The 13,215-nt window shown below is 35.6% G+C and overlaps 1 pseudogene; it reads left to right on the forward strand.

The window, feature by feature from the left end:
- The first annotated feature begins 11,405 nt into the window (after positions 1-11,405).
- LOC149237761 (acyltransferase GLAUCE pseudogene) lies at positions 11,406-12,982 on the forward strand (annotated as a pseudogene).
- Positions 12,983-13,215: the final 233 nt, after the last annotated feature.

The following is a 13,215-nucleotide window of genomic DNA, read 5'->3' on the forward strand; positions in this document are numbered from 1 at the left end:
CTTCTAATTTTCTTGCAATCCAACGATCAAATGAAAATTACCAAGACTGCTCCTCAAAATACCAAAGAAATATGATATCCATTCACTTACCTTCCCGCCAAGAATTCATAGTGTTGCACCAGCAATCCACTCAGAGTGCTCCTCAGTAGTTCAACAATGTCTTCGAATAGGAATCGTGGATTGTGGGCAAAGAAATGGCTATCTCCACAGTGAACAGGAGGACTTGATCGATATATGAGAGGAAAAATGATCACCTCTATGTGGTCTCCGCTGCCCGGATAACACAAGGCTCTCTTGCCAACTTCACCCTCAAATCCGATACTACCACCTCCTCAGTTGATAGTGCAAGTTGTCTCATTACATCCATATGATCCATTGACATTATACAAAACTAGATTGCATCAAGTAGATTATATTGTTTGAGTCTGATCTTCTGCTCAAATTCAAAATTAGATTAGGGTTGAGATTGAATATATAAGAGGAGAGGGAACGAGTTAGTGGCAAGTCAATTGAGCACGAGAAGGTGTGAGAGATAAACTAAGGAAGATTGAGGGTTTCAGGAGATTGCAAGACTCAACATCCAAGTAGAATAAATCGAGTGAGGGTTGAGCTCTTACACTCTAGTGCAGTATTCCATTCACACATGCAGCAGGACAGAGGAGGTGCACTCACACGTTTGGGTCGAATTATTGATATGCTCAGGACTTTCATAGATCCAGTGTGCAGGAAGGGAGATTGATTTATTTGCAAAGTGATCAAGTGTTTTCTTGTGATAGAAGGGAAATTTATCCCTTGTTGTAATTCTTAGAAGAAAAATCCTTTGTTGAAGAAAATAATAAAGACACACAACCTTGTAGGTTTTCCCCAGAGTTAGGTTTTCCTGGGTATATCTTGTGTTCTATGTTTTGATGTGTTTGTCTTCTGATTTATTTTTCGTTATGCATGTTAAGTTAGAAAACTCAATGTATTTAGATTTAAGTTTCAAGAATACCAATTATTTTTGTTTTTGGGTTTTTACACTTAGAAAATTATAAATAAGTTTACTGGGTTTTAAGAAAATCTAACAGATCCCATACCAATGGTGTTGTGGGGTCCATATTTTTAGGAAATGTAGTCTTGTTAGCCACTTAGATAGGCTAATTGAACAAGGCTTGTTGCTCAAACTCCCACTGCTCCCATTGAAACCTTCAAGGTGAATTCAATACAATCCTTTCCCTTGAAGAATATTTAGCAAACTTGAGGTAAGAATAAGAAAATCAAGTCGAAAAAACCTTCTAATAATGAATAGGGGGCACCTCAACCAAAGACACCACTGGGGGTGGCATCAAAGAGAAGAATAAAAAAAAAGGTTTCCTTGCATGACTTGTGGGAAATATCATTCCACTCATGAGTGTCTCTGGATGGATGAGATTCATTATATTCCCACGGTAGAACCTTGCTTGTTGACTTGTTGTTTTGATGAATCCATTTTTCCCTAACAACAACACATGGTTGCATACCCTCCATTGCATCAACAATGGGGTAGTGGGGGAAATCCTTCACATAATGCCTCATCATCCACGCAGGATATTTTCATGGTAGACCAACCTATTCACATGACTACAAGAGAACATAATTATGAGAATCCTAAAAGTGGTTCTTCCACTCAAGATTTTTTTATACCTACCCACCTGATGACCCCCTTCACATCGAAAAGCCTCCATTAAATGTGAATGGAGGTACCGTAGTCGATGATGTTGAGGCACCTTGTGAGTGCCCCTATTGGATTATAATTTGTTTCTTGGGTGAAGTTGGCTCTATGCCATGACGAAAAATGTTTCCTTAGTTTTTAGGGTTGTTATGCTCCCTCATCAGGGAAAGATTGTCACAATCGACTAGCTAACATATTGCAATATTGACTTGTCCTTTCATGATATCTGATAGCTCCTTTCGTATGAATCTCCCCTCATTGTTTTTATAGCATTAGAGTAAGGATGTTCAAATACTCTTCGTTAATGGGAAATTTTCCCTTTGCTCCATCAGATCCCTCACACTATGTTGCCACTATTACATGATTCTCATCAATCAACTATGGATACCAAGGACCTTTTGATCCATGGGTGGTGCCTTCTTTATTTGACATACATGTATGGCATTCACATCCCTTTGAGTCTTGAGAAAATTGCTTATCAATCTATGCAAGTGGCAATTGTTGACCCTGAATTGTGCCTCCAACAAGATCTAGAGCTTGACCTTTATTTCTCGCTCATGTGGGTTTTTGATCACTCAATTTCCCATGACTTCCTTGATATCATTATACTATCTAATGAATCCATCTTTGAAGCTATGACAATCTTCGATCAACCTCCATCATCGTTCATCTTTTCTCTCTTGTTTGGAACATTTAAATGACAAATTGAAATACTTTGTTTCATTTAACAATGTCGAATGATCACAAGATCCCATCATGACACATGCTATGTTATCTAGAGGAAAATTAGATGAAATTTATTGAACCATCCATATCGATATTTTAGTGAAACCTACAATCATGAAAACATCCTAATTTGTGTGGATTGTACTCTTGATGAGATCGCTACTCGCATTGCTCTCTTTAAATAATTCCACGATGTTTTTGCATGGTTGCATGAAGAAATTCCTAGGACTAATCCTCTGATTGTTGAACATGGAATCATTACATAGGAAGAAGCCAATCCAGTAAACTTGTTGCCATCAAGGCAAAAGTAAAAAAAAAATAGCTTAAGGTCGAGTTTATCTATCTAGTTCCCTTGACGAATAGGGTTTCTGACATCGTTCTTGTGGGAAAGAAACATGGTACTATTTGTGAATGCATTAATTATAGCAACTTGAACAAGATGTGTCCAAAGACAACTATCAAACCTTGTTCATTGATCAAATTGTTGATGAACGTGTCAGAAATGATATATTTTCTTTCATGGATGGATTTTCTAGCTATAATTAGATTCAAATCAAATCGAAAGATTAGAACAAGATGGCTTTAATTTATTCTTGGGGTATTCTTATTTATAGGAAATTGTTGTTTGTCTTAAAAAATGTTGGTGCCACTTTCTAGCGGGCCATGTCTTATCCTTTTCATGACATTAAATAAATTATGGAGGCATACTTATATGGCCTTGCTGCCCATTCCCAAAAAAAGGGTTGATTGATGTAACACCAGATCAACCTTGCGGTGATAAAGAGTATCTTTGAGGATGATGCAATTTTTGGATTGATGGAAATACATCGGTGGTCATCACAGGACAAATCAGGTCGAAATCATTGAGTTTGGAGATAAAGCAATATATATATATATATATATATATATATATATATATATATATATATATATATATATATATATATATATATATATATATATATATATATATATATATATATATATATATATATATATATATATATATATATATATACCATGGATCAATCAAGCTAATGAGAAACAATGAATTGTCGGGGAATGAATTGGTAATCGTAGTTCCATCACTAACTCAGGGAAGGTCTGATAACATTTTTCTTAAAACCAAGGATTTCTTGGACTTGTGGTCGTAAACTCCAAATCAAATTTGTGCAATATCACTATCCACTTTGAATACTTACCCCCAATAATATGTCGATTTAGCAAATGTTTCATGGGGTTGGAGTGTGTGACCATGATGGTCTTATGCAGGAGGATGTAATATTGTAATCGATGAGTGGCAAAGACAATAGTTAAAGCCAACTTTTCAATGTAAGGATATCAAATCTTCATCCCCGCCAATAATTTTCTAAGGTAGTAGATGACATGTTCTTGTTGCCCTTTGTCTTCTTGGACAAGAATGATCCTGATCGTTGAATTAAAGGATGTGAGATATAGGATGAAATTGCAGCTATAGTTAAGAGGGCTTAATAGTGGGGCTAACACCAAGGCCTTTTCCAAGGCATTAAAATATCATTATGCTTGATTGTCCCATACAATTGGTATATCTTTTTTGAGAAAATGGATAGAAACTTTTATGAGTTCAACATAATTAGCAATGAAACAATGTGAGAAGTTTTCCTTCCCTTCCAAAATCTGAATTTGACTAATTATGTGTGAAGGAGGTATATTATTTCCTCAACCTTCAACGATCAACCATGATCCCATTCTTGTATATGATGAATCCTAGTAATTGCTTGGAAACAAGTTAGAGAAAGCACTTGTAATGATTCAAATGAATATTATAGTAGTGATGGTGTATAAATATGGTGCAAAGATGCATCAATTGATTGATACTTTGTTGGGAATGGGTAGCGAGGTCATCCAAATATGCCTCCACAATTTGTTTGATGGTTATGAAAAGCATAAGAAATGGATTGTTGGAAAGTTGCACTAGTATTTTTTAGGCCAAACAATAGTTTTTTCTACGCAAATGTACCTCAAGGACGAATGAAATTCGTCTTTTGTTGGTCTTCCGGTTTGATGTGAATCTGATTATAGCAATAAAGATGGAAAATATATCTCTTTTGGCACATTCTTCAACAATTTGATCAATGAATGGGGTCGGGTAGTTGTCTGTTGGACATGCCTTGTTCAAGCTCCTATAATTGACTCAGACACAAATAATATCCTATTTCTTTGCCACCTTATAATTGACTTAGACACAAATAGTATCCTGTTTTTTTGCAACAAGAATGATGCTAGTAAACCATTCTGTTAAGGGAACCAGATAGATAAACTCAACCTTAAGATTTTTTTCAAAATTTGCCTTGATGGTAGCAACCTTATGAGGGTTAATTGGCTAGATCCTTTATATGACTAGCTTGGCTCCTTCGTACATGATGATTTCATGTTCAACAATCCAGGGATCTATTCCAGACATTTCTTCATATGGCCAAGCAAAAAAGTCACAAAATTCTTTGAAGCGGGTGATGTGAGTAGTAATTTCATCAAGAGTACAATACTAATCAAGATGATTTCCATGCCTCTATGTTTCACTAAAATATCAATAGGGATGGTTTGAGAAATTTTAGCTAAGTTTTCTCCAGTGAAAAAATTATGTGTCATGATGTAATGATGTGGCCATTTGACATTCCAATATGAAACGACGTGTTTCAAGGTTTCATTCAAATGTTTAGAACAAGGAAAAAAAGACAACCGATGATGCAATTCATACCAAGGTTGATTGAAAATAGCGATGGCTTCCAGGATAGATTCATCATACAAAATTGCGTTATCAAGGAAGTAATGGGAACTTGAATAATCAATAGCCCACGTGGGCGAGGAATAAGGATCAAGCTCCATATCCTGTTGGAGGCATGATTCAAGGTCAAGATCCATAAATTTGGTTAAGGGAGCCAAGGAAATTATGGGGAAAAGCCACTAAGTGAAAGTTTTCACTTACGAGATAGTTATAGGCAGTTACTCCCACCCCTAGAGATAAATCATCTCAGTTGGGATAAAATCATAAAGGGAAGGAGAGGAAAATTCCTTGGGCATCTAAGAGGGAGACTGAAAAGTAATTGATTTCTTGAACAAGACACTGTTGAGCAAGGCAAGACATTTCAAGTTAGGGTATTCTTGAGTTGGTGGGTGGCCAGTGGAATTCCTAAGACAAACTCGTGAGTCTGTGAGTTCTAGGGATGGAATGGAAGAGTCTTGATGCCTTAGATTGACCGATTAAGGTCTCTGTCTACTACTTTCCTGGAAGTGGAAACTGGCTCGGGGAAGAATTGGTGCTAGAGACCATCATCATTGGTTGGGAGGAGTGGACTTCTCCTCTATAAATTTTCATGGCAAGCCTATTTTAGACAGATAAGTACCTTTGTTACCAATTTCTCTTTCAACAGAAATAAAGGGCTATTGTAATGAAAGTAGTGTATGGAATCTCTTATTTTAATTTAGAGATGATAACCCGTGGTGCAGAGTCGATGAGACTTTCTATGAATAGTAGAATGAAAATTCTGTATAAAGTTCCCAATTGCATCACAGTAACATTTTGTGTTAAGAATATGGTAAATTTTCTATTAGAAATATGCATGAAATGTGGAAAATAAACTGTTAAATTAGAGTCTATATGACTTTGTTGGAACCTTGACTTTATGAATAGTATATTTATAACTACTGCAAGTTGGTTAGTTCCACCAGTTTTGGTTCTTGTGTGTGCATATGTACCAAAAAAAATACAAATTATGTGAGTTATATAAAGTGAACTATAAGTCTTGAATAAAACATAACATGAATATAACTCAGATGGACTTTAACTATTAAGTTTTCTAGGCAATGAACAAATGCACCAGTTGTAAGAGCGCACACTAGGGTTTCGAGTTTGTGTAACATGCATATTTGTGTAGTAAAAATATACACTCATACATCTTAATTCAAGAATTCTATGGGCCAGAGGCCGAAAATAAATTCGTTTAGACCCTTAGATGATAGCTCCAAAGCAGGATAAGCCTTGTGCAAGAGAAATCTGTCGAGGGGTTAGTTTGTAGAGCGAAAACAAAATCATCTGACCCTCAAGAGGAGTAAAAGAAATGACACAATTTATTTATGGTTATATTTGTGATGGAAAACTTACTGACTTATGATACGTGACCAAGAAACTGGTCGGTTGCGAGCCATTTCCCCAAGTCCAGGCCCCTCAGAGTGAGGTAGTTACAATTATAAAAATTCTCTTCTCATTTAAACCGTTCAATGAAAACCTAGATCCTAAGTCGTTGGATCATATAACGCATGGATCAAGGGAATAATCAAATAAAGAAAAGAGTCATGGATTTTCTAAGACTCAATTGTCATAAATCTAATATACTAGCAATTGTCCCAAAAGGTACAAAGAGAGGCCGATAGGATTATTAAATTGGAATTGTTGAATTTTTCTAGAAGAGATGTTGGTTCAAGCCTAACGGATGAGCAATTTGAGCTGGCTAAAGGCTTTCTAATTGTTTTTTATTATGGTAAAATTATATTGATAATTCATTGGTTTTACTTTCAAAAGCTTAAAGGAATTTGAAGAGCAGGTATAGAATTTCTTTGTGGGATTTGATCCCAAAATCGTTGATTTGTAAATACATACTCAATGAAATGTTAAGCACAAATGCTTGATATAAGCCCTTGACCCATGGTGTAACATGCATGTAAAATTGATTAGTGATGTAGCCCAATCCCTGGAATATTATGCATATAAATTGACTAAAAATGTATTAACATGGCGTCAAGACAAGAATGAGAAATGAGAAACAGGTATCCCGGTTAGGTTTCTAGCAACATGTGTTACATTGAGTGAACCAAGATACCAAAACTACTAACATATTCTTTCCCTATTCGGATGTGGAACACCATGACATTGAGTCGCAATACTCAGGATTGAATATTCGAGTAACTTGTCAAAGCCTCCAATGAAAGCATAAAGAATGAAATTTGTAAAGAAATCTTCCTTTAACATGTTTAGAGATTTGGTCCTCTTTAAATTTTGACGTCTCCATATGCATCTTCTTGACCAACTTTCACATATTTATGGGTAGCTAAAACTGAAACAACATATGACAAAATCCCTCTTTTTATTATCTTTCATGTATTTATTGGGAACTGAAATCTAAGCAAACCAAATAAAAGCTGAAACCAAATATTAAAACAGAGATCAAATAAGGTATACTGCATTTTTGAAAGAAAAGTTCAACTACTTGTCCTCTATCCATTCCTTGAGCAAGTTGGTCCAACAATTGTTCTTTTGAGACCCCTGTTTTGTTGAAATGATCTCTCAGATGCCTATATAAAGAAAGAGAAAACGCATATGTTGTTATTGAATCAAATATTTTATAATCTTTCCTTAACAGAGATTAAATATTATTAAAAGTTTTTCCTCACATAAGGACTCTGTCATTTAGTAGGTCCATAGAATATTTAGCGGTCAGATTGAGTGGTTGAGAAGGTCCAGTCTCCACTAACAAGTCTGCAGTGGAATTGCCACGATTAGATTATGAATAAGCGATTCAACAGGTTTTCATTCTCTGCATGTCGAAAAGGGATGAGGCTATTTGGGTAGATTTGACAACCCTCAGACCAGTCACCTAATCCAAAGGAAGTCCATGTTAGGCAGTGGAAAACCTGACATAAGAAAAAAGCCACAATAACCACATTGTCTAGATCTATTGAAGAAAATCTAAACTAACCATTACTTCAATGCACGTAAACATAAATGGCCACAAAGTTAGCTTACAAAGGGAAAGTTGATAATAGTATTACCGATGGTGAGTCTCTGCTATGCCCATTAGGTTGAGATAATGGCTAAAAGTCCTGGCTAAAGATGTTGCCTCTTCCAACGTCATGCTTGACAATTCTAACGCAGGCTTCTTCTCAAGCACACCTGCTGCATCCTCGATGCCCGCAATTCTCATGTTGCATGCACTCTGCACAAAACAGAAACCCAAAAATAACATAAATGAAACAGTAAAAACCTCAAAAATAACTTAAACGAACACCAACTCTCCCGCAAGTCTCCTGCAGACACGATAAATTTTTGAACCTTCACAAACACTTTAAAGCCAACCTGGCTAAATCTATAGACAATTGTCAGAACTAATTTTCAAAGGTATTCAAGGTTCCAACAGTGTTAAAAAATAAATCTCAGCACAAACTCATGAATGTAAGATGAATGTAAGATTTCAACGCTAAAAATTTCAGCACAAAGTCCTTCTACAAGCCATAATTTGATAGCATTGTTGTTTGATTTAAAAAATGTGCAAATCTTGCGTTCAAAAATTTGCCAGTTCGATACGAATTTGTGTAACATGCATCTTTGTGTGGTCCATGATACGAATTTTTAAGATACGAATTTTTAGGATTATATTTATTTTTTTTTAATTCAATAATTGAAAATTTAGAAATTTTAAAGTTTTTAAGGTCCATGATATTTTTCTTCAATACCATGGTTGAAAATTGTTGAAATTTTTAACTTTTAGAGTTTTTATATTTTATTTTTAATGCTATCGAAAACTATTGGAACTTTAAGGTTTTTCAAAGTGATGGTATTTATTTTTAATGTTATTGTAAAATTTAATATAAATAATAATAATATTAAAAAAACAGGGCATGCAGCGTAAGATCATTTCATTGTGTATCAATTTTATGGTTGGTTTTTAAGTTTTCATTGTCACGGGTCAAGTCTATCTCAACACGTGTCAATATGATGGTTGATTTTAAATTTTTCTTGCCATGTATCACGTTGAAAAAGTCAAATTTTTTAAATAACTATACTTTTAATGTTTATAAACAATTACTAATGAGCCTTTGATTTACATATTCATATTCATTTTGTAGGACTATATTTTTGTTTTAATTCAATAATTGAAAAGTTCGAAATTTTAAATTTTTAAGGCCTGTGATATTTATCTTCAACACCATGTTTGAAAATTGTTGGAATTTTTAACTTTTTAGAGGTTTTTATATTTTATCTTTAATGTTATCGAAAACTATTGAAAGTTTAAGGTTTTTCAAAAGTCATGGTATTTATTTTTAATATTATGTAGAATTTAAAATAAATAATAATAATAATAATAATAATAATAATAAAACAGCCCATGCAATTTTGGTTTTTAATGTCATTGCTAAATTTTTTATGGAATTTTAACCTTAGAAAAAATGTTCTTGCAACATCAACACTTTTCTTTGTGGGGATTTTTCATGTTTTTGGCTTAAAAATAGGGGATTTTTTTGGGTATCTTTAATCATTCTTAATGCAAGCGAGCCACCTGATATTTCCAAAAAAGAAGAAAACCACCACTACACATAATTTTATTAAAGTCTTGCTAAAAATAATAACACATTATCACCGACCAACCTAATAATCTTCAATTATAATAATCTTATTACCAGTCTCACACCATGATAAAAAACAAACAAAGCAATTATAATTTTTCATGGTTTAAAATGTATTTCTAAATACATAAATGAATTCAACATCTTGAAATTTTTTGGGTACTCAAATTGTGTAGATTACACAACTCAAACTTATAATTTCAATGAAACCTTACCTAATTAAAAGAAAAGAAAAAAAACAAACAAACAAACATAAAATGGTTAGACTACATGCTTACAAACCTTCATATCCATATTCATCCATTTTTCCAAAGCAAATTCAATAAGGTTTTATCATAACCCTACATTTGTTAAAAACATTTTTGTTAGCAACATATAATGACATTTCTGGTCAAATCAAGAGGATTGACGAATACCATAACCAAAAACCTTGTCGGTTAAAAATAGAAAGGATAGCTATTTGAATTTGATATTTGGTATGCCTATGAAGTGAAGTAGTTAGGGTGCTTTGTTACAACACTCCTTGGTAAAAAGATCATTGGTTTAAAATCTTGTGTGAGTACAAATCTAGCTATGAATATAAATTGGTGTGGCCTAGAGAAACATACGACCTCCTCATAATTTTGACAACTTAAATACCAATAAATCATAACTTATCAACCATTAAATCTAACCTCTTAACAAACAAGCTAATAAAAAAATAATTAACCTAAATAATTTTAAATGACAAATGTTAAATATTAATATTATACAATTTAATTATAATTATAATATATCAAACTATTAAATTTAGTTTTATATTAAAAATAACAAATTAACAAATTCATTTCACGGAATAAAGTTCTAATAATAGTAAAATAATTCAAATTAATAAAAAATTTAAATTTAATTAAAACTAATATAAATAAATCAGATATACTAAAATTTAACTATAATAAATAAAATAAAAAAAAAATCAAATTGAGCACAGTTGGACTTTAATTAAAATTAATATAATAACTGAAATATCTTTCAAAAACTATACAAAATAATTGAAACTAATGAAGGTTTGAGTTAAATTAAAAATAGCATGACAATAATTGTAACATATTTTTAAAATATATAATTGTGATATAAAAATATAATTGTGATATTCCATACTGCACATTTAATTGTGAGTAGAGAGATGGTGTCTCTGCATTGATGTGATTTTAAGGTTTTCTTCCATTTGGATAACTTCTTGTTATTCAGTTGGAGGCACTGTAAAATTATGGAAAGGAATTATGTACCGCAGCAAACCAATCTCCATTGATTGTATGACACTAATTCTGATCGGATCAGTACATATACTTTTCTCCGGACCCGTTTATTCCCTGTTAGGGATACCAATAGCGACGAAGTTCCTACTCCACCAACTATGGCAACAAGAAACCAACCAGCTTACATCCTCAACCTCCACCGCCATTGAAGATAAACCGAAGACCTCGCTCCATAGAAGAAGAGACAGGAGAATTGATGTTGCGTTCTATAAATTCTTCTATCAGGGAGCTCTCGATGCAGTGGCATGATTTGAATTTGAGCAGAAATCGGTCTCAAATAATATAATCTCCCTGCCGCAGTCTGGTTTTGTATAATGGCAATGGATCATATGGATGTAATCAGACAACTTGCACTATCAACTGAGGAGGTGGTAGTGACGGATCTCAGAGTGAAGTTGACAGGCGAGCCTTGTGTCATCCGACCAGCGGAGGCCACTCAGAGGCGATCGTTTTTCCTCTCAAATATCGATCAAGTCCTCCTCTTCACTGTGGAGACCGTCCATTTCTTTGCCCACAATCCGCGATTCATATTCGAAGACGTGGTTGAACTGCTGAGGAGCGCTCTGAGTAGATTGCTGGTGCAGCACTATGAGTTCTTGGCGGGAAGGTTGAGGCTCAACCCAGAAAACGGCCGCTTCGAGATCGACTGTAATGCAGGTGGAGCACTTTTTGCAGTTGCCAACAGCGAGGTGGCCATTGAAGATCTCAACGACATAACGTATCCCAACCCTGCGTTTAAACAATTGCTTCTCCCCCATCAAGGAACTCAAACGATTGAAGACTTGCCTCTCTGCCTTTTACAGGTAAGTGTATGTATATTTATATGAAAATTTAATCATCATTGAAGCTAAGCCTCAAAATTTATATGAAAATTTAATCATCCCGGAATACCCACAGCTCGGGGAAGTCTGCGACATCAGTAGGCGCTCCCTATACATTCTGAATAAATTGAAAGATGGTAGTAACTGAAATTCGGCGTTGGGTGCTGCAGGTAACAAAATTCAGATGTGGGGGCTTCACAATCGGGGTAGGAACGAATCACAGTGCTCTAGATGGACTCTCCGCCTCTCATTTCCTTCGAAATGTAGCTTCCGTAGCAGCAGGGCTACAGCTCCCGGCCATCGTCCCCTGCAACGACAGGAGCTTACTCAAGGCCCGCTGCCCTCCTCGCATCGAATACAACCACCCGGAGCTCGTAAAATTGGACGTTACCGACGCGGCGGCGGGTTCTCTGCTCCGTCCACCAAGCCGCGTCGACTACGTGTTCAAGCTTTTCCGCCTATCGGGAGAGACAGTGCAGCGTATAAAATCCAAGGCATTGCGGAGCGGGAAGCTGGAGAGGTGCAGCGGATTCGAGGCCGTGACCGCTCATCTCTGGAAAGCGCGAACAGTAGCGCTGGGAATGGAAGCGGAGGAGACGTCGTGGGTGCTGTTTGCGGTGGACATGAGGCCTCGAATGGATCCCCCGCTCCCCAGAGAGTACGCGGGTAACGCTGTGTTTCCTGCTTATGCTTCTGCCAGTGCCGGAGAATTGGAGGCGGCGGCGCTGTGGTGGTGCGTGGCGAAGGTACAGGAAGGCGTCGGGAGGATAACAGACGCGTATCTCAGGTCCTGCATTGACTGGGGAGAGCTTCACAGGGGAATTCCTCGGGGTGATGATGGCGAGGGAAAGGGGATGAGTATATTTGTGTCGTCGTGGTGGAGATTGGGATTGGAAGAGGTGGAGTATCCATGGGGCAAGCCTCTCTATTCGGGGCCTGTCATCGATGGCCGCCTCGATATTGTACTATTTCTGGCCAACAAAGAAGATAAGAATGGTGTCAATGTATTCCTGGCTCTCGATTCCCACTCCATGTCTAAATTCTGCAATCTCTTTCTGAATACAGAATAGACACTGCCCTCCAACAAAAGTTATCGTCTGTGTTTCAGAGATTAAATAACATATGCAGGTCTCTTCCTAGATATGGGAATTTTATTTTATGGTATATACTTTTTGACAATAATTACTTATGACATAAAGACCCTTTATAATGATATATAATTTGTCTTTGTGTTAAATTGAAGTGCTATTAATTTTTCTCAAGTAGCTACCATGACGGTTTCGAACTGGTTAAAGACCTTTGA

Source organism: Pinus tabuliformis, chromosome 8 (genome assembly GCF_031772625.1).
Source record: "Pinus tabuliformis cultivar Carrire ecotype Pingquan chromosome 8, CPIR1, whole genome shotgun sequence".
Lineage (NCBI taxonomy): Eukaryota > Viridiplantae > Streptophyta > Pinopsida > Pinales > Pinaceae > Pinus > Pinus tabuliformis.